This window comes from Macaca nemestrina, chromosome 1, assembly GCF_043159975.1.
Source record: "Macaca nemestrina isolate mMacNem1 chromosome 1, mMacNem.hap1, whole genome shotgun sequence".
Classification (NCBI taxonomy): domain Eukaryota; kingdom Metazoa; phylum Chordata; class Mammalia; order Primates; family Cercopithecidae; genus Macaca; species Macaca nemestrina.
Window position 1 is genome coordinate 142,183,986 of NC_092125.1, and position 19,212 is coordinate 142,203,197.

At 42.0% G+C, this 19,212-nt stretch overlaps 1 pseudogene; it reads left to right on the plus strand.

Moving 5' to 3' along the window:
• Positions 1–980: 980 nt before the first annotated feature.
• On the plus strand, positions 981–18,870 carry LOC105485488 (NBPF family member NBPF3-like; annotated as a pseudogene).
• Positions 18,871–19,212: the final 342 nt, after the last annotated feature.

Genomic DNA, 19,212 nt, shown 5'->3' on the forward strand with positions numbered 1-19,212 from the left:
AAAATAATTAGAGAGGACCTAGTTCATATTGAACAATCTTCCCCAAACCCTGAAACGGGTCTACTTTCTAACACCAGAGATGTCTTGACTGAGTCCAACCCCTGCAGTCCCCTCTGTCCGGAATAGAGGGAGGAAGTTTGCTCCAGCCTTAGAACAGCATGGGCTGGCAAGCGTTCTCAGAGAGGCTCTCAACTTCAACTCTGAAGGCCCTGAGGAATATGTGCAATTGGGTTGGGTTAAGGCCAAGCTGAGCCACATGACCAGGGCTTTCACCAGCGCCAAAGTCAGTGGAAGGATATCGGTCCCCAGAGCTCTGTTACAGGCCATGGGGTGCTCCATGGAGGGGTGGTGAGCATATGAATAACAATCAGGACAAACATCGGTAATGGACAGGAGGCATAAATAAACAATGTCCACCCTCCACTAAAACCCAGGAAAGTTCTCATTCAAAAAACAATGTCTTGAAGAAAAAACATAGGTACAAATCTTTGTGACTTTGGATTAGACATTTTTTAGGTAGGCACAAACAACCCAAAAATAGATAGATAAATGGACTTCATTAAAATAAAAATCTTATATGCTTCAAAGGACACTGTCAAGGAAGTGAAAAGATAATCCATATAATGGGAGAACTATTTCCAAATTATATATTTGACAGGAGTCTAGTACCTAGAGTATATAAGGAATTCATATAACCTGTTGGGAAATGTTTCTGCCTTGATGATGTTGTACAGACAAGAGATAAACAGTGAGGAATATGCTTAGATGTATTGGGAAAGAGATGGGTCGGTGGCATTGTCACAAGGGTACATGAATACTGAGAGTGAATGCTGAAGGAATGATCCCCATTGGTGGTTACCCTCAGGTGAGACCAGGGTGCCTGTGTTTCAGCAAAGCCTGGGCAATTGGAATGCAGGGATCCTAAGATTCCATGACACCCCCACCTTCTAATTCTGTTATTGCAACTGCAGACCTGGCATGCTGGCCACAATCATCCTCACTCTTGTCAGAGACTGAGTGACTGGCAGTGCCTTCAGCTCTGAGCTCAGGCACCTCAAACCTTGGTTTTGTGGTTAAGGATCCTAAAGTGCTGTGGGGAGTGATCATGTTTTTCTCAACAGTAAGTTAAGAATTTTAGTTACTGACATCCCTCAGTCCTAATTAAACCTATTTGATTTCACCAGTTTTTAACCCATCCTGTGTTTGTGTTTATTCTCCCCAGTCCCTAGCTCCACCTTTTCTGCAACAAATGTCAGCATGGTGGTATCTGCTGGCCCTTGGTCCAGTGAGAAGGCAGAGATGAACATCCTAGAAATCAGTGAGAATTTGCATCCCCAGCTGGCAGAGAACAAACAGCAGTTCAGAAATATCAAAGAGAAATTTCTTATAACTCAAGTGGCCTACTTCCTGGCCAACCAGCAGAACACATACCGTAAGTTCAATAGGCTCACCATCACGAAAGTGATGAATGATGTCCTGTCTTCTCTCTGAGAAACTAAATGCACTCTCCATCAAAAATAATTTCATCCCTCCCGTACTTCTAGGAAAATAGAAATGGGTGTTTTAGCATTTTGTTAAAGTTGGAAGACAGAGGTACCAAAGTATTTAACAACTTTCCATACTTACAGTTAGGTGGGGGTGGGACTAGAATTAAAATCTCAGTTGATTTCTGTCACAGGCACAGAACGACCTGTTTTCTGCAAGAGGCTAAATCATGTTTTCAAGACTACTGTCTGTACCATACAAAATCCTGCAGACAAATAACGTCTAGTCTGTTCTAAATGTCTGGGACTAGTGAACTTTTATTCAGTTCAAGCTTCTGTTGAGGCCCTATAGGCAAAGCTCTGTTCTAGTGACCCTGAGGGAAACTTGGTGATAGTGCCCAGTACCTGCTCTGAGGAGCTTCAAGAAGACTCTGCTCCTAATAGAACCTGTGGTATCTATAAGTGACAGAATCAAGAGGAGGGAGTAGGGGCCGTGCACAGTTGCTCACTCTTGTAATCCCAGCACTTTGGAAGGCCGAAGTGGGCAGATCACGAGGTCAGGAGTTTGAGATCAGCCTGGGCAACATGGAGAAACCCCATCTCTACTAAAAATACAAAAATTAGCTGGGCATGGTGGCAGGTGCCTGTAATCCCCACTACTCGGGAGACTGAGGCAGGAGAATCCTTTGAACCCAGGAGGCAGAGGTTGCAGTGAGCCAAGATTGTGCCATTACATTCTAGCCTGGGTGACAGGGCAAGACTGGTCAAAAATAAACAAACAAACAAAAATAAAAAAATAAACAGCAGAGAGTACTCTGGTAAGAGGGAAGTCCTAGGGCACAGGCTCTTGTTCCTAAAGAGGAAGAAAGATCACACCCAAGAATGTGTGGAAGTAGCAGTACAGTGTGCAGAGCAGGGACCCTGGGCCTGTCTCCTGGGCTCCATCCAAGTTGCTTGTCTTGTCTGTCCCTCAGTTTCCTCATCTGTTCATACAATACTACAATAATACCTACCTCTGTAAATTGCTGCAGTGAATTACATGAGCTATTTCTTGTCAATCTCCTAGAACATTTATTGGCACAGAGTAAACACTATCTATTAGTTCTTTATTCTACTGTTTCTAAATTAACACAAGCTTTATTAGTATTTGGGCATATTTCCCTCATGGCCTTGTCTCATACTTTATGCTTCAGATACGATTATGATTTAAAAATCAAATATTTAAAAAATCTTTGACGTATTTTTCTTTGAAATTCCTGGTAAAAGGGAAACCATCTGTCCCATAGTCCTAGGGGCCTTTCCGACCATACAAGAAATCACTACTTCATGCCCCAGTGCAGTATTTTAGAGGAGAGGCTGCAAGGCTTGGACAAGTGGCTCCACATTCAGAGTCAGACCTCAGGGGCTGTGAATTCTGACTCCACTTCATTGTGGTTGAATCATCTGGTCAACTTCCTTGATGTGCTCTTGAGTTTCTCTTTCTTCGTCTCTAAATTTTGGAGAAACAGATTCTAGAAAGTCAGGAGACTGAAGAGTAAAGATGTGGAAATCCCTTCCTAGAGCCTGGTACTGGGGACAGTTTTGTCCTTGGGATAGACCTGACTACTGCCCTGTAGGCAGTGACCACAGCAGCATGTCCAGCCTTACACTGAAGCAGGCATGTCTGTCTTTTCTCAGAGTATGAAGAGTGCAAAGACCTCATAAAATCTATGCTGAGGGATGAGCTTCAGTTCAAGGAGGAGAAGGTTGCAGATCAGCTCAGGCAGGCTAAGGAGCTCAGGTGAGGGGATCCCGTGGGGGTAGGCAGGTGGGCAGGTGTGTAAATCTCTGAAATACAGCAGCTCAGCGGGGAAAAGTAAGAGCTAAGCTGGGCCAGGGGAAGGGTAGGAATTGCCATGGCAGGCTCACGACACACAAATATTTATCCAACAGAGAACAAGGATAATAGTAAGTTATGGGTTGCAGTTGTTTCTCAGAGCCTTGTTTTATTTTTCTCAAACAAGTAATTGTTGAGGTGAAATTTGCATAACACAAAATTAACCAAAGGAGTGGGAACCACCCAGCAGCATTCAGTATACTCAAAATGGTGTGCCTTCACCACCCCACTTACCCTTAGTGAGAATCAGCTCCTGACTGACTGCGGCTTCTCATTCTTTCACTCAATCAATGTTGCCTTCTCGACCCTGTCATTATTTTCTTGTTTCATCTTTTCAATTCGCCCCGTCTGCACCTGGCCTCATTTCTGTACATGGCTTTGTATCTAGTCGCTGCAAGATGCACTGTGTGTATTTTTACATGGAATTGTCCATGGCCAGAGTGAGGAACTGAAAGGATGTCTTTTTGAAGCGGAATTAGGAAGACACCTACTTTTGTTTACAGAAGAGAAAGACTAATGGAACATCATCGAGGATCTTACAGGAGGCCTCTCTGATATAGAGGAAGGCTGTAAACCATTTTGTATTCTTCTCTTGGCCACAGACATTCCTTTAAACATGTGCTGACCTTCTGCTTGGAGGTCTCCTTGAGGACATTGTCTCAGAAATCTCTGTTGCAATATTAGAACTGACCACTCATCCCTTTCCACTGTTAAATGTTCTCTACCCTCTCACCTTAGGCAATATAAAGTCCTGGTTCACTCTCAGGAATGAGAGCTGACCCAGTTAAGGGAGAAGTTATGGGAAGGGAGAGATGCCTCCTGCTCATCGAATCAGCATCTCCAGGCCCTCCTCGCTCCAGATGAGCCAGACAAGTCCCAGGGCAGGACCTCCAAGAACAGCTGGCTGAAGGGTGTAGGCTGGCACAGCACCTTGTCCAAAAGCTCAGCCCAGGTATGGTGGCCATAGGCCCTGATGACCCAAAACCCCAGGCTTGTGAGAGACTCCAGACCTGCATACTTTCATAATGACAGTTGTATCGGTGGTGTTTTTTCCACTAAACATATGTGGCTATGACATGACCAGGACTTCCTGGGTAAGAACAGAGATGGGAAACCCATGGGGTTGGAGGTCACAGTATTGCAAATGTCCCTCCTTGCTGGATGGAAGGTGGTCTTTGGAGCAAGAGGCAGCATCTATCTGGTTTTAAAGGACAAGAAGGAGGCCGTGACAGGAGAGCACTTGTTAGAGTGAAAAGAGCTCTGGACTAAGAACGAAGGTTCCCAGGCTGTCTCTTCAGCAATGTTCTTAGTAACTGTCAGTGAGTGATTTGTCCTTCCTGAGTTTCTCTGTCTCCATCTGCAAAGGCAGGCAAATTGTCTCTCGCAAGGGTCTGAAGCATCCAAATGTGGGAACACTTAACGACTGCTTTTCAAAATGAGATGAAGCCCCTCACTGTGTGGTGTTGGAGAAGGCAGTTGATGTGGGGGCATTTGGTGGTAGGAAGTGCTTCAGACTGGAGCACTCCCCATGGAGAGAATGTCCCTGAATAACACAGCAGAAGCCACATGGGGGGCCTGTGCAGTCTCCTGATGCATAGAGGACTGTGGGACAAGTTTGTCCTCTCCTAAGAGAAAGAATTAGGTTTGAAATGCGAACTATGACAGGACACCAAGCCTGTGCCTGGGAATCAGATCTGTGGCAGGATGGGGAAGACAGCTGCCAAAGGCCGGAGAGAGGCTGCACAAGCCTCCAGTGATATGGGGAGCAAAAGGTCTTTTCATATTTGGCCACATCTTGATGGTGGCCCTCCAGATCAGAAATGCATTGCCTGATGGATCTGTAAACCATGCCAGGGCATTTTGTTAAAGATAAAACATGAGAGATTTCAGTTGAACGATGATGACTCATACCTAGATGTTCATGTTTCTGTGCACATTGGGCTGACTGTGCTTGCAGAGTGTAAAGTGGGAAATATCTGAAGGAACACTTCTGTATTTACAGAAAATGATGAAGATGAGGATGAAGATGTTAAAGTTGAGGAGGCTGAAAAAGTACAGGAATCATGTGCCCCCAGGTAACACTGAATACTCAGGAGTAAGTAATGGGTTGTAACCTATGAAAAAGGTCTAGGAGGCACGCCCTCTCTGGCAGCTATGATAGGCCAAAGGCCTGTGTTGCGGGAAGTCAGGGACCCTGAACGGAGGGACTGGCTGAAGCCGTGGCAGAAGAACATAGATTGTGAAGATTTCATGGACATTTATTAGTTCCCCAAATTAATACTTTTATAATCTTACACCTGTCTTTACTGTAATCATTGAACATAAATTGTGAAGATTTCATGCACACTTATCACTTCCCCAGTCAGTACCCTCGTGTTTTTCTATGCCTGTCTTTACTTTAATCTCATAATCCTGTCATCTTTGTAAGATGAGGAGGATGAATGTCACCTCAGGACTCTGTGATTGTATCAACTGCACAAATTTTTTGTGGAGCATGTGTGTTTGAACAATATGAAATCTGGGCATCTTAAAAAAAGAACAGAATAACAGCAATGTTCAGGGAACAAGAGAGGTAACTTTGAACTGGCTGCCGGTGAGCCAGATGGAACAGAGCTATATTTCTCCTCTTTCATAAGCAAATAGGAGAAATATCGCTGAATTCTTTTTCTCAGTAAGGAACATCCCTGAGAAAGAGAATGCGCCCTGAAGGTAGGCTTATAGACGGGGCCCCTTTTTAAGGCCTCCCGTCTTTTATGGTCGAAGCCAAAGGGATGAAATAAGCCCCGGTCTCCTATAGCACTCCGAGGCTTATTAAGTGGAGGAAAATTCCCACCTAATAAATTGTGGTCAGACAGGTTATCTGCTCTCAAACCCTGTTTCCTGGTAAGACGTTTTCAATGACAATGCGTCATTAAAATTGCTAATACTGGCCAGGTGCGTTGGCTCAAGCCTGTAATCCCAGCACTTTGGGAGGCCGAGATGGGCGGATCACGAGGTCAGGAGATCGAGACCATCCTGACTAACCTGGTGAAACTCCGTCTCTACTAAAAAAAAAAAATACAAAAAACTAGCCGGGCGAGGTGGTGGGTGCCTGTAGTCCCAGCTACTCAGGAGGCTGAGGCAGGAGAATGGTGTAAACCTGGGAGGCAGAGCTTGCAGTGAGCTGAGATCCGGCCACTGCACTCCAGCCTAGGGGACAGAGGGAGACTCCGTCTCAAAAAAAAAAAAAAAAATTGCTAATGCTAACTTCATTAGCAATTTTAATTTCACCTCATCTGGTGGTCCTGTGATCTAGCCCTGCCTCCATTTGCTTTGTGATATTTTATTACCTTGTGAAGTATGTGATCTCTGTGACCTATACCCTATTCGTCACTCCCTCCCCTTTTGAAAATCGCTAATAAAAACTTGCTGGTTTTACGGTTTGGGGAACATCACGGATCCTGCCGACATGTGATGTCTCCCCCGGACACCCAGCTTTAAATTTCTCTCTCTTGTGCTCTTTCCCTTTATTTCTCAACCCAGCCGAGACACTTAGGAAATAGAAAAGAACCCACGTTAAACATCGGGAGCGGGTTCTCCCGATAGGCCTGCATTCCCTTAGCCACAGTATGTGAAATTCAGCCCAGCTTAGACACAGGGTATAGCAGCTGTTGTGTTGTGTTTCTCTGTATGTGCTGAGTGTCATGTCTGTACCGTACAGGGATAGCTGAGTCTGCATCCTCCTCAGCTCCTATCTGTCCAGTGCAATGAACACCAGTTGCTCTCTTCCTCTCTGGCTCCCATGGCAGCCATGGTCTGTTGCAGAGAGAAGAGGTTTGCCTGTTCCCTCTCAAAGGGAACCTCCTGTTTGCTTTCTGGGACCACTCTCTTAATGCCTCTTGTCAAAACCAGCTAGGACTCCCTGGGGTCTAATCCCTCTGTGTTTAATCTTCTGCCATCTCTGTCCCACCTGGCTCATCAGGGAGGTGCAGAAGGCTGAAGAAAGGGAAATCCCTGAGGACTCACTGGAGGCATGTGCCGTCCCTTGTTCAAATAGCCACAGCCCTTGTGACTCCAACAAGCCACACAGAAACACCAAAATCACATTTGAGGAAGACAAAGTCGACTCAACTGTCATTGACTCATCCTCTCGTGATGAATGGGAGGATGCTGTACAAATTATCCCAGGTAGCCTCTGTATTCCTTGTGTCTCATACCTCTGTCTAGGCTGAGGAAGATAAACTCTGAAGACAGGCTCTATACACACAAATTGGTTTGAATAAAGAACTCCGATCAGATTCTAAACACAGGTATCAGTGAGTTTTTTTGTCTTTCTCAACTCATGTCATGCCTTTGTCTGCCAGTCCCCAGTATCAAGTTACTGGACCCTACGCAAGTGTGATGATCTCATAGTCATCTGTGCAGGAGATGCACAGGAAATATCTGTCAGGCCTCCTAGCTTTGATTCAGTATTTCTTGTCATCTGTGATTAAGTCATCTGTCCCTGAACAATGTCCACGGAGTTCCTATGCCTTTTTTTTTTTTTTTTTTTTTTTGAGACGGAGTCTCACGCTGTTGCCCAGGCTGGAGTGCAGTGGCACGATCTTGGCTCACTGCAAGCTCCGCCTCCTGGGTTCACGCCGTTCTCCTGCCTCAGCCTCCTGAGTAGCTGGGACTACAGGCACCCGCCACCGCGCCCGGCTAATTTTTTGTATTTTTAGTAGAGACGGGGTTTCACTGTGGTCTCGATCTCCTGACCTTGTGATCCGCCCGCCTCGGCCTCCCAAAGTGCTGGGATTACAGGCTTGAGCCACCGCGCCCGGCCCCTATGCCTTTTTAAGGAAGCTGGCAGCCTTGCCTTTGTATTTGGAAATATTGTTCTCCAGGCTTCACTGCTCTCAGCTTTAATCTTGATCTCCTGTAAGTCAGCTTGCTTAGCTGCGCAGTCACCTTGAAATCAGGACAGAAACTTTTCTTCTTTACTTTGCTGATATATTTCCATAAAGCAAGGCTGGACCCTGGTTCTCCACCCCATCAGTGCAATGGCTGATCCAATGTTGTTTCTTGGTAGCGTCGTAGATTTTTTTTTTTTTTTTTTTTTTGCAATGGAGTCTTGCTCTGTCACCCAGGCTGGAGTGCAGTGGCACCATCTTGGCTTGGCGCAACCTCCGCCTTCCAAATTCAAGTGATTCTCCTGCCTCAGCCTTTTGAGTACCTGGGACCACAGGTGTACACCACCACATCTGGCTAATTTTTGTATTTTTAGTAGAGATGGGGTTTCCCATATTGGCCAGGCTGGTCTTGAATTCATGACCTCAAATGATTCACCTGTCTTGGCCTCCCAAATCACAGATTCTTTTTAAAGCAAGAGTTGTTCTAATTTATCTATCAGTCAAGTTTTATGTGTAGATGCCTCTAAACATTTAATGTCCATGTTACCTGGTAATATAAGTCAGCATTGCAGCAATACTCCTAGAAAATTGTTTGACCAGTTTTCGGAGATTTTTTGGGGGAAAAATTTTGTTTAACTTTGACTCAGGCAGGGAATATGGCATTATGGTCTACACAGAGAGGGAGATTTTGGCCTGTGGGTCTGGAAAGCAGGGTCATCTACTTCTCACCAGACTTAATCTAGGGCACCCTAGAATATTCCTATCAGAATCCATATTCTTGCACTGAGAATAGTTATGTTCTTGTGCTATGACTATACAGTGATTTGGCCATATGTGAAGTGTGAATTGCTTAATGTGACCTCTTCTCTGAATTTATTTACAGAAAATGAAAGTGTTTATGAGGAAGAGGAAGAAAAAGGGCCAGTGTCTCCCAGGTAATGCTGTGGAATTGTGGGCTGTTAATTCAGTAGTGACACCAGGAGATTGTAGATTTAGGGAAAATGAGGAAGTGATGAATAGAACTATTTCTTCCATTCACCCAGTTACAAATTGTCCTTATTAACAATGTGTGTTATTTGTGGCACTTGTATTGGTTTTAATTTCATAATCCTCTCAAGATAGGAACTTGCAATCAGATGAGCCAGATGAACTAGCCAAACAGGGTTTTCTTGTTGATCTTTTCAGAAAACCAGCTCCTGGATTCATTGATTTTTTTTGAAGGGTTTTTTTGTGTCTCTATCTCCTTTAGTTCTGCTTTGATCTTAGTCATTTCTTGTCTTCTGCTAGCTTTTGAATTTGTTTGCCTTGCTTCTCTAGTTCTTTTAATTGTGATGTTAGGGTGTCGATTTTAGATCTTTCCTGCTTTCTCTTGTGGGCATTTAGTGCTATAAATTTCCCTCTACACACTGCTTTAAATGTGTCCCAGAGATTCTGATACATTGTGTCTTTGTTCCCATTGGTTTCTGAGAACATCTTTATTTCTGCCTTCATTTTGTTATTTACCCAGTAGTCATTCCAGAGCAGGTTGTTCAGTTTCCATGTAGTTGTGCAGTTTTGAGTGACTTTCTTAATCCTGAGTTCTAATTTTATTTCACTGTGGTCTGAGAGACAGTTTGTTCTGATTTTTCTTCTTTTACATTTGCTGAGGAGTGCTTTACTTCCAACTATGTGGTCAATTTTAGAATAATTGTGATGTGGTTCTGAGAAGAATGTATATTCTGTTGATTTGGGGTGGAGAGGTCTGTAGATGTCTATTAGGTCTGCTTAATGCAGAGCTGAGTTCAAGTCCTGGATATCCTTGTTAAGCTTTTGTCCATTGATCTGTCTAATATTGACAGTGGGGTGTTAAATTCTCCCATTATTATTGTGTGGGGGTCTAAGTCTCTTTCTAAGTCTGTAAGGACTTGCTTTATGAATCTGGGTGCTCCTGTATTGGGTGCACATATATTTAGAATAGTTAACTCTTCTTGTTGAATTGATCCCTTTACCATTATGTAATGGCCTTCTTTGTCTCTTTTGATCTTTGATGGTTTAAAGTCTGTTTTATCAGAGACTAGGATTGCAACCCCTGCTTTTTTTTTTTTTTTTTTTTTTTTTTTTTTTTTTTTTTTTTTTTTTTTTTGCTTTCCATTTGCTTGGTAGATCTTCCTCCATCCCTTTATTTTGAGCCTATGTTTGTCTCTGCCTGTGAGATGGATCTCTTGAATACAGCACACTGATGGATCTTGACTCTTTGTCCAATTTGCCAGTCTGTGTTTTTTAATTGGGACATTTAGCCCATTTATATTTCAGGTTAATACTGTTATGTGTGAATTTGATCCTGTCATTATGATGTTAGTTGGTTATTTTGCTTGTTAGTTGATGCAGTTTCTTCCTACCATCGATGGTCTTTACAATTTGACATGTTTTTGTAGTGGCTGGCACCGGTTGTTCCTTTCCATGTTTAGTGCTTCCTTCAGGAGCTGTTGTAAGGTGGGCCTGGATATGAAATTCTGGGTTGAAAATTCTTTTCTTTAAGAATGTTGACTATTGGCCCCCACTGTCTTCTGGCTTGTAGGCTTTCTGCCTAGAGATAGGCTGTTAGTCTGATGGGCTTCCCTTTGTGGGTAACCTGTCCTTTCTCTCTGGCTGCCCTTAGCATTTTTTCCTTAATTTCAACATTGGTGAATCTGACAATTATGTGTCTTGGGGTTGCTCTTCTTGAGGAGTATCTTTGTGGCATTCTCTGTATTTCCTGAATTTGAATGTTGGCCTGCCTTACTAGGTTGGGGAAGTTCTCCTGGATAATATCCTGAAGAGTGTTTTCCAGCTTAGTTCCATTCTCCCCGTCACTTTCAGGTACACCAATCAAGCGTAGATTTGGTCTTATCATGTAGTCCCATATTTCTTGGAGGCTTTGTTCATTTCTTTTTACTCTTTTCTCTCTAAACTTCTCTTTTCACTTGATTTCATTAATTTGATCTTCAATCACTGATACCTTTTCTTCCAAATCACCTACTGAAGCTTGTGCATGCATCATGAAGTTCTTGTGCCATAGTTTTCAGCTCTATCAGGTCATTTCAGGTCTTCTCTACACTGTTTATTCTAGTTAGCCATTCATCTAACCTTTCTTCAAGGTTTTCAGTTTCCTTGCGATGGGTTTGCATATCCTCCTTTAGCTCAGAGAAGTTTGTTATTACCAACTTTCTGAAGCCTACTTCTGTCAACTTGTCAAACTAATTCTCCATCTAGTTTTGTTCCCTTGCTGGTGAGGAGTTGTGTTCCTTTGGAGGAGAAGAGTCTTTCTGGTTTTTGGAATTTTCAGCCTTTCTGCTCTGGTTTCTCCCGTTTTTGTGGTTTTATCCACTATTTTGGTCTTTGATGATGGTGACCTACAGATGTGGTTTTGGTGTGGATGTCCTTTTGTTGATGTTGATGCTATTCCTTTCTGTTTGTTAATTTTCCTTCTAACAGGCGGATCCCTCAGCTGCAGGTCTGTTAGAGTTTGCTGGAGGTCCACTCCAGACCCTGTTTGCCTGGGTATCACCAGCAGAAGCAACAGGTCCGAGGTGAGTCTGAGAAATTGTGGACAGTTAGTTTGATGTTGACACCTGGAGACGCCAAGTCCAGGGAAAACAGTACATGCTGAAAATAATGATTTCATCTTGTCAGACAAGTCTGAATTATACCTACTAACATTGCTTTTGGTTCTCATTACAGTAAATGTTTAGGTTTCCATTTCTTCCTACCCTTATCATTTACTAACCTAGTGAAGGTTGACCATACCTCAAAAGCTGTATTCTCATGGTGACTGCAGGGAAACTTAAGCACATTTTATGCAAAATTATTGAGCCCACTCTTTTCATGATCACTGTTCACTGTGTGTCCTGAGGGCACAAATGCAGAGTGTCCTTTGACTCCCTTATCAGTGTGTCACCTGGCCAATTCACTGAGCTCACTGTCTCTGTGTGTGTGTGCGTGTGTGTGTGTTTCTTTCTCTCTCTGTTTCTCTTTCATGCTTTTCTACCTGGTCCTGGTCTATCCCAACATAAAGGCAATAATTTGTTACCTCATTAATGGATCTGTCCTTTTTCTTCTCAAACACTTCCTTATGTTACCCATGAAATCTAGCTGGGGCTGTGTGGTTTCTGATTCCACCTGGCTTATTCTTTACTTTTTCCTCCTTTTCCAGGCTCAGCAGGGAGCTGCTGGAAGAGAAAGAGCTGAAGTCTTACAGAACTCACTGGATAGATGTTATTCGACTCCTCCTGGTTATCTTGAACTGCCTGACTTATGCCAGCCCTACAGAAGTGCCTTTTACTCATTGGAGGAAGAGTACCTTGGCTTGGCTCTTGACGTGGACAGTGAGTAACTTACTATGAAGGAGATAAGGCTCCACCCCTTCCAGATAGGGGTGATATTCCTCTTCCAAGTGGCCCTTACTGACCTGAGAGATGTCATTGCCGCAGGCAGGACCTATGGGCGCATATAGGTTGTAATGAAACTGTAGTTTCAGTTGGAAGCCCAGACATGAAATGGGTCAGTGAGCATGGCTCTATTCCTAGTCTCCAGCCATGCCTGTGGCAACCTGATCCCACTGTCAGCACATTGGACCCAGGCAGATTTAAGAAATTCACAGAACTATGATTTGGACTCAAGGGTTTGTAGATTTCCTCCTTCATTCTAATTTCAGTTTCTTGGAACCATGAACAAGCTGGGTATTTGATGAGACAGGGCTGGATACTGCAGCTTTCCTCCTAGAAATCATCTGGGGCATTTTCTTTGAATTGATGGGAACAATAAGGCATAACTGTTTGCACAAACTTGGGATAAATGATTTTGGGATAACAATCTACCAGAATAGGGATATTTCACCCTTGGTTCTGAAATGCAAACCAAAGAATCTCTATCATGACCGACTTTCAGACCTCCTGATGTATATCTTTCACATTGTCCTGTTCTCATGCTGAGGAGCCTGAGGTCCCCATGTGGGGATTAGACAGTGGACTGTTATGGGTTAGGTAAATTGGCTTATTTTGTCTGTCCCTGTCTGAATTTGTTGCAGGAATTAAAAAGGACCAAGAAGAGGGAGAAGACCAAGGCCCACCATGCCCCAGGTAACTTTGAGCAATTGTGAACAGCTAATTCTGTGTTGACACTTGGAGATTCCTGGTTCAGGGAAAACAGAGCGGGCCGACAATATCGATTACATCTTTTCAACCAAGCCTGAATTATTCCTACTAACATTGCTGTTGGTTTTCATTGCAATAGATATTTAGGTTTCCATTTCTTTCTCCCCTTATCATTTACAAACCTACTATAGGCCGACCATACTTCAAAAGCTGTATTCTCATGGTGACTACATGGAATCTTGAGCACATTTTATGGAAAATTATTGAGCACAGTCTTTTCATGATCACTGTATACTGTGTGTCCTGAGGGCACTAACTCAGAGTGTCCTGTTACTCCCTCATCAGTGTATCACCTGGACAATTCACTGAGCTCTCTCTCTCTCTCTCTCTCTCTCTCTCTCTCTCTCTTTCATTCTTTTCCATTTGGCCCTTTAGTGTCCCAATATGAAGGCAATAATTTGTTACCTCATTAATGGATCTATCCTTTTTCTTTTTTAACCACTTCCTTATCCTACCCATGAAATCTAGTTGGGGCTCTGTTGTGTCTGATTTTCCCTGGCTTATTCTTTACTTTTTCTACTTTTCCAGGCTCAGCAGGGAACTGCTGGAGGTAGTAGAGCCTGAAGTCTTGCAGGACTCACTGAATAGTTATTATTTGACTCCTTCCAGTTATCTTGAACTGCCAGATTCATGCCAGTCCTACGGAAATTCCTTTTACTCATTGGAGGAATGACACATTGGCTTTTCTCTTGATGTGGACGGTGAGTACCTTTCTATGAAGGTGATAAGGATCCACTGAGTCTTCCTTATAGAGATCATATTCCTGCTCCAAGTGGCCATTACTGAGCTGAGAGATGTCATTGCTACAGTGAGGACCTATAGGTACATGTAGGTTCAGTGAAACTCTAGTTCTACGTGGAAGCCCAGAGATGGGATGGGTCAGTGAGCATAGCTATCTTCCTAGTCTCAGGCCATGCCCATGGCACTCTGATTCTACTCTCAAGACATTGGACTTGGGCAGATGCACAAATTCAGAGAACTATGATTTTGACTCAAGGGTTTGTAGATTTCCTTTTTCACTCTAATTTCAGTGTCAAAAATCCTCACAACCATGAACAATCTGAGTATTTGATGAGAAAGGGCTGAAGATTGCAATTTTTCTCCTAGAAACCATTGAGGGCATTTGCTTTAAATTGATTGGAAAAATATGGCATAACCGTTTGCACAAACTTGGAACAAATGATATTGGGATAACGATCTACCAGAATAGGGACATTTTACCTTAGTATCTGGGACAAAAACCAAGGAATCTCTACCATGACCAGCCTTCAGGCCTCCTGAAATATATCTCTCACAGTGTCCTATTCTTATGCTGAGGAGCCTGAGGTCCCTGTGTGAGGATTAGACAGTGGATTGTTATGTGTGTAGGGGAATCAGCTTAATGCATCTGTCCATGTCTGAATTTATTGCAGAAACTGACAAGTACCAAGAAGGGGAAGAAGATCAAAACACACGAAATTCAAAACCCATCAGATTCACACATAACAATATTAACCTTAAATGTAAATGGGTAAATGCCCCAATTAAAAGACACAGACTGGCAAATTGGATAACGAGTGAAGACCCATCAGTGTGCTGTATTCAGGAGACTCATCTCATGTGTGAAGACACACATAGGCTCAAAATAAAGGGATGGAGGAAGATCTACCAAGCAAATGGAAAGCAAAAAAAAAAGCAGGGGTTGCAATCCTGGTCTCTGATGAAATAGACTTTAAGCCAACAAAGATCAAAAGAGACAAAGAAGGCCATTACATAATGGTAAAGGGATCAATTCAACAAGAAGAGCTAACTATCCTAAATATATATGCACCCAATACAGGAGCACCCAGATTCATAAGGCAAATTCTTAGAGACCTACAAAGAGACTTAGACCCCCACACAATAATAATGGGAGACTTTAACATCCCAATGTCAATAGACAGATCAACGAGACAGAAGCTTAACAAAGATATCCAGGACTTGAACTCAGCTCTGGACCAAGCAGACCTAATAGACATCTACAGAATTCTCCACCCCAAATCAACAGAATATACATTCCTCTCAGCACCACATCACACTTCTAAAATTGATGACATAATTGGAAGTAAAACACTCTTCAGCAAATGTAAAAGAATAGAAATCACAACAAACTGTGTCTCAGACCACAGTGCAATCAAACTAGAACTCAGGATTAAGAAACTCACTAAAAACTGCACAACTACATGGAAACTGAACAACCTGCTCTAGAATGACTACTGGGTGAATAGCAAAATGAAGGCAGAAATAAAGATGTTCTTTGGAACCAATGAGAACAAAGACACAATGTACCGGAATCTCTGGGACACATTTTAAGCAGTATGTAGAGGGAAATTTATAGCACTAAATGCCCACAAGAGAAAGCAGGAAAGATCTAAAATCGACACCCTAACATCACAATTAAAAGAACTAGAGAAGCAAGAGCAAACAAATTCAAAAGCTAGCAGAAGACAAGAAATAACTAAGATCAGAGCAGAACTGAAGGAGATAGAGACATAAAAACCCCTTCAAAAGATCAATGAATCCAGGAACTGGTTTTTTGAAAAGATCAACAAAAGAGATAGACTGGTAGCAAGACTCATAAAGAAGAAAAGAGAGAAGAATCAAATAGATGCAATAAAAAATGAAAAAGGGGATATCATCTCCGATTCCACAGAAATACAAACTACCATCAGAGAATACTATAAACATCTCTATGCAAATAAACTAGAAAATCTAGAAGAAATGGATAAATTCCTGGATACATACACCGTCCCAAGACTAAACAGGAAGAACTCAAATCCCAGAGTAGATCAATAAAAGGTTCTGAAATTGAGGTGCTAATTAATAGCCCACCAAGAAAAAAAATTCCAGGACCAGACAGATTCACAGCCAAATTCTACCAGAAGTACAAAGAGGAGCTGGTACCATTCCTTCTGAAACTATTCCATTCCATAGAAAAAGAGGGAATCCTCCCTAACTCATTTTATGAGGCCAGCATCATCCTGATACCAAAGCCTGGCAGAGATACAACAAAAAAAAGAATTTTAGGCCAGTATCCCTAACGAACATCGATGTGAAAATCCTCAGTAAAATACTGGCAAACCAAATCCAGTAGCACATCAAAAAGCTTATCCACCATGATCAAGGCAGCTTGATCCCTGGGATGCAAGGCTGGTTCAAAATACCCAAATCAATAAATGTAATTCATCACAGAAAAAGAACCAATGGCAAAAAACACGTGATTATCTCGACAGATGCAGAAAAAGCCTTCGACAAAATTCAATACCTCTTCATGCTAAAAACACTCAGTAAACTAGGTATTGATGGGACATATCTCAAAATAATAAGAGTTATTTATGACAAACCCACATCCAATATTATACTGAATGGGCAAAAGCTGGAAGCATTCCCTTTGAAAACTGGCACATGACAAGGATGCCCTCTCTCAACACTCCAACTCAATGTAGTATTGGAAATTCTGGCCAGGGCAAACAAGCAAGCAAAAGAAATAAAGGGTATTCAAATAGGAAGAGAGGAAGTCAAATTGTCTCTGTTTGCAGATGACATGATTATATGTTTAGAAAACCCCATCATTTCAGCCCCCAAACTCCTTAAGGTGATAAGCAACTTCAGCAAAGTATCAGGAAACAAAATCAATGTGCAAAAATCACAAGCATTCCTATACACCAATAACAGACAAACAGAGAGCCAAATCATGAGTAAATTCCCATTTGCAATTGCTACAAAGAAAATAAAATACCTAGGAATACAACTTACAAGGAATGTGAAGGACCTCTTCAAGGAGAACTACAAACCACTGCTCAAGGAAATAAGAGAGGACACAAACAAATAGAAAAACATTCCATGCTCATGGATAGGAAGAATCAATATCGTGAAAATGGCCATACTGCCCAAAGTAATTTATAGATTAAATCCTTTTCTCATCAAGCTACCATTGACTTTCTTCACAGAATTACAAAAAACTACTTTAAATTTCGTATGGAACCAAAAAAGAGCGTGCATAGTCAAGACAATCCTGAGCAAAAAGAACAAATCTGGAGGCATCATGCTAACTCACTTCAAACTATACTACAAGGTTACAGTGACCAAAACAGCATGTTACTGGTACCAAAAGAGATATATGGACCAATAGAACAGAACAGAGTCCTCAGAAATAACACCACACATCTACAACCATCTGATCTTTGACAAACCTGACAAAAACAAGCAATGGGGAATAGATTCTCTATTTAATAAATGGTGCTGGGAAAACAGGCTAGCTATATGCACAAAACTGAGATGGTACTCCTTCCTTACACCTTATATAAAAATTAACTCAAGATGTATTAAAGACTTAAACGTACAACCTAAAACCGTAAAAACCCTAGAAGAAAACCTAGATAATACCATTCAGAACATAAACATTGTGACTAAAATACCAAAAGCAATGGCAACAAAAGCCAAAATTGACAAATGGAATCTAATTAAAGAGTTTCTGCACAACAAAAGAAACTATCATCAGAGTGAACAGGCAACCTGCAGAATGAGAGAAAATTTTTGCAATCTATCCATCTGACAAAAGTCTAATATCTAAAATCTACAAGGAACTTAAACAAATTTGCAAGGAAAAAAACCCCACAAAAAAGTGGGTGAAAGATATGAACAGATGTTTCTCAAAAGAAGACATTTATGTGGACAACTAACGTATGAAAAAGAGCTCATCATCACTGATAATTAGAGAAATGCAAATTAAAACTACAATTAGATACCATCTCAAGCCAGTTAGAATGGCGATAGTTAAAAAGTCAGGAAACAACAGAGGCTGGAGACGATGTGGAGAAATAGAAACGCTTTTACACCGTTGGTGGGAGTGTAAATTAGCTCAACCATTCTGGAAGACAGTGTGGCGATTCCTCAAGGATCTAGAACCAGAAATACCATTTGACCCAGCAATTCCATTACTGGTTATATACCCAAAGGATTATAAATCATGCTACTATACAGACACATGTACACATATGTTTATTGAGGCACTATTCACAATAGCAAAGACTTGGAACCAACCCAAATGCCCATCAATGTTAGACTGGGTAAAGAAAATGTGGCACATATACACCATGGAATACTATGCAGCCATAAAAAAGAATGAATTTGTGTCCTTTGCAGGGACACGGGTGAAGCTGGAAACCATCATTCTCAGCAAACCAACACAGGAACAGAAAACCAAACACCATATATTCTCACTCACAAGTGGGAGTTGAACAATGAGAACACATGGACACAGGGAGTGGAACATCACACACCAGGGCCTGTCGGGGGGTGAGGAGCAAGGGGAGGGAGAGCATTAGGACAAATATCTAATGCATGTGGGGCTAAAAACCTCGATGACAGGTTGATGGGTACAGCAAACCACCATGGTACCTATATACCTATGTAACAAACCTGCACGTTCTGCACATGTATCCCAGAACTTGAAGTATAATAAATAATTTTTTTTAAAAAAGAAGGAACAAGACAGTGCTAGGAAGACTGTCTTTTCTTGTTAAAGACGTCAGTGTGTAAATAGTTCCCTCTGTCATGCAAAGAGCAAGATGGCTGAGGTTATTATTTATAATTAATATGTATATATCCACTTACAGTTTATAAAGTTCTGGCATAATACATCATGTCATTTGATCCTCACATCTCAGAGGTAAGGAGGACAGATATTATTATACCTGAAGCAATGAAAAGTTAAGTAATATTTTCAAGGTCACACAGATAGCAAACAATTGTGTGCAGATGCATTCTGGTTTCTTTATTTCAAATCTTGG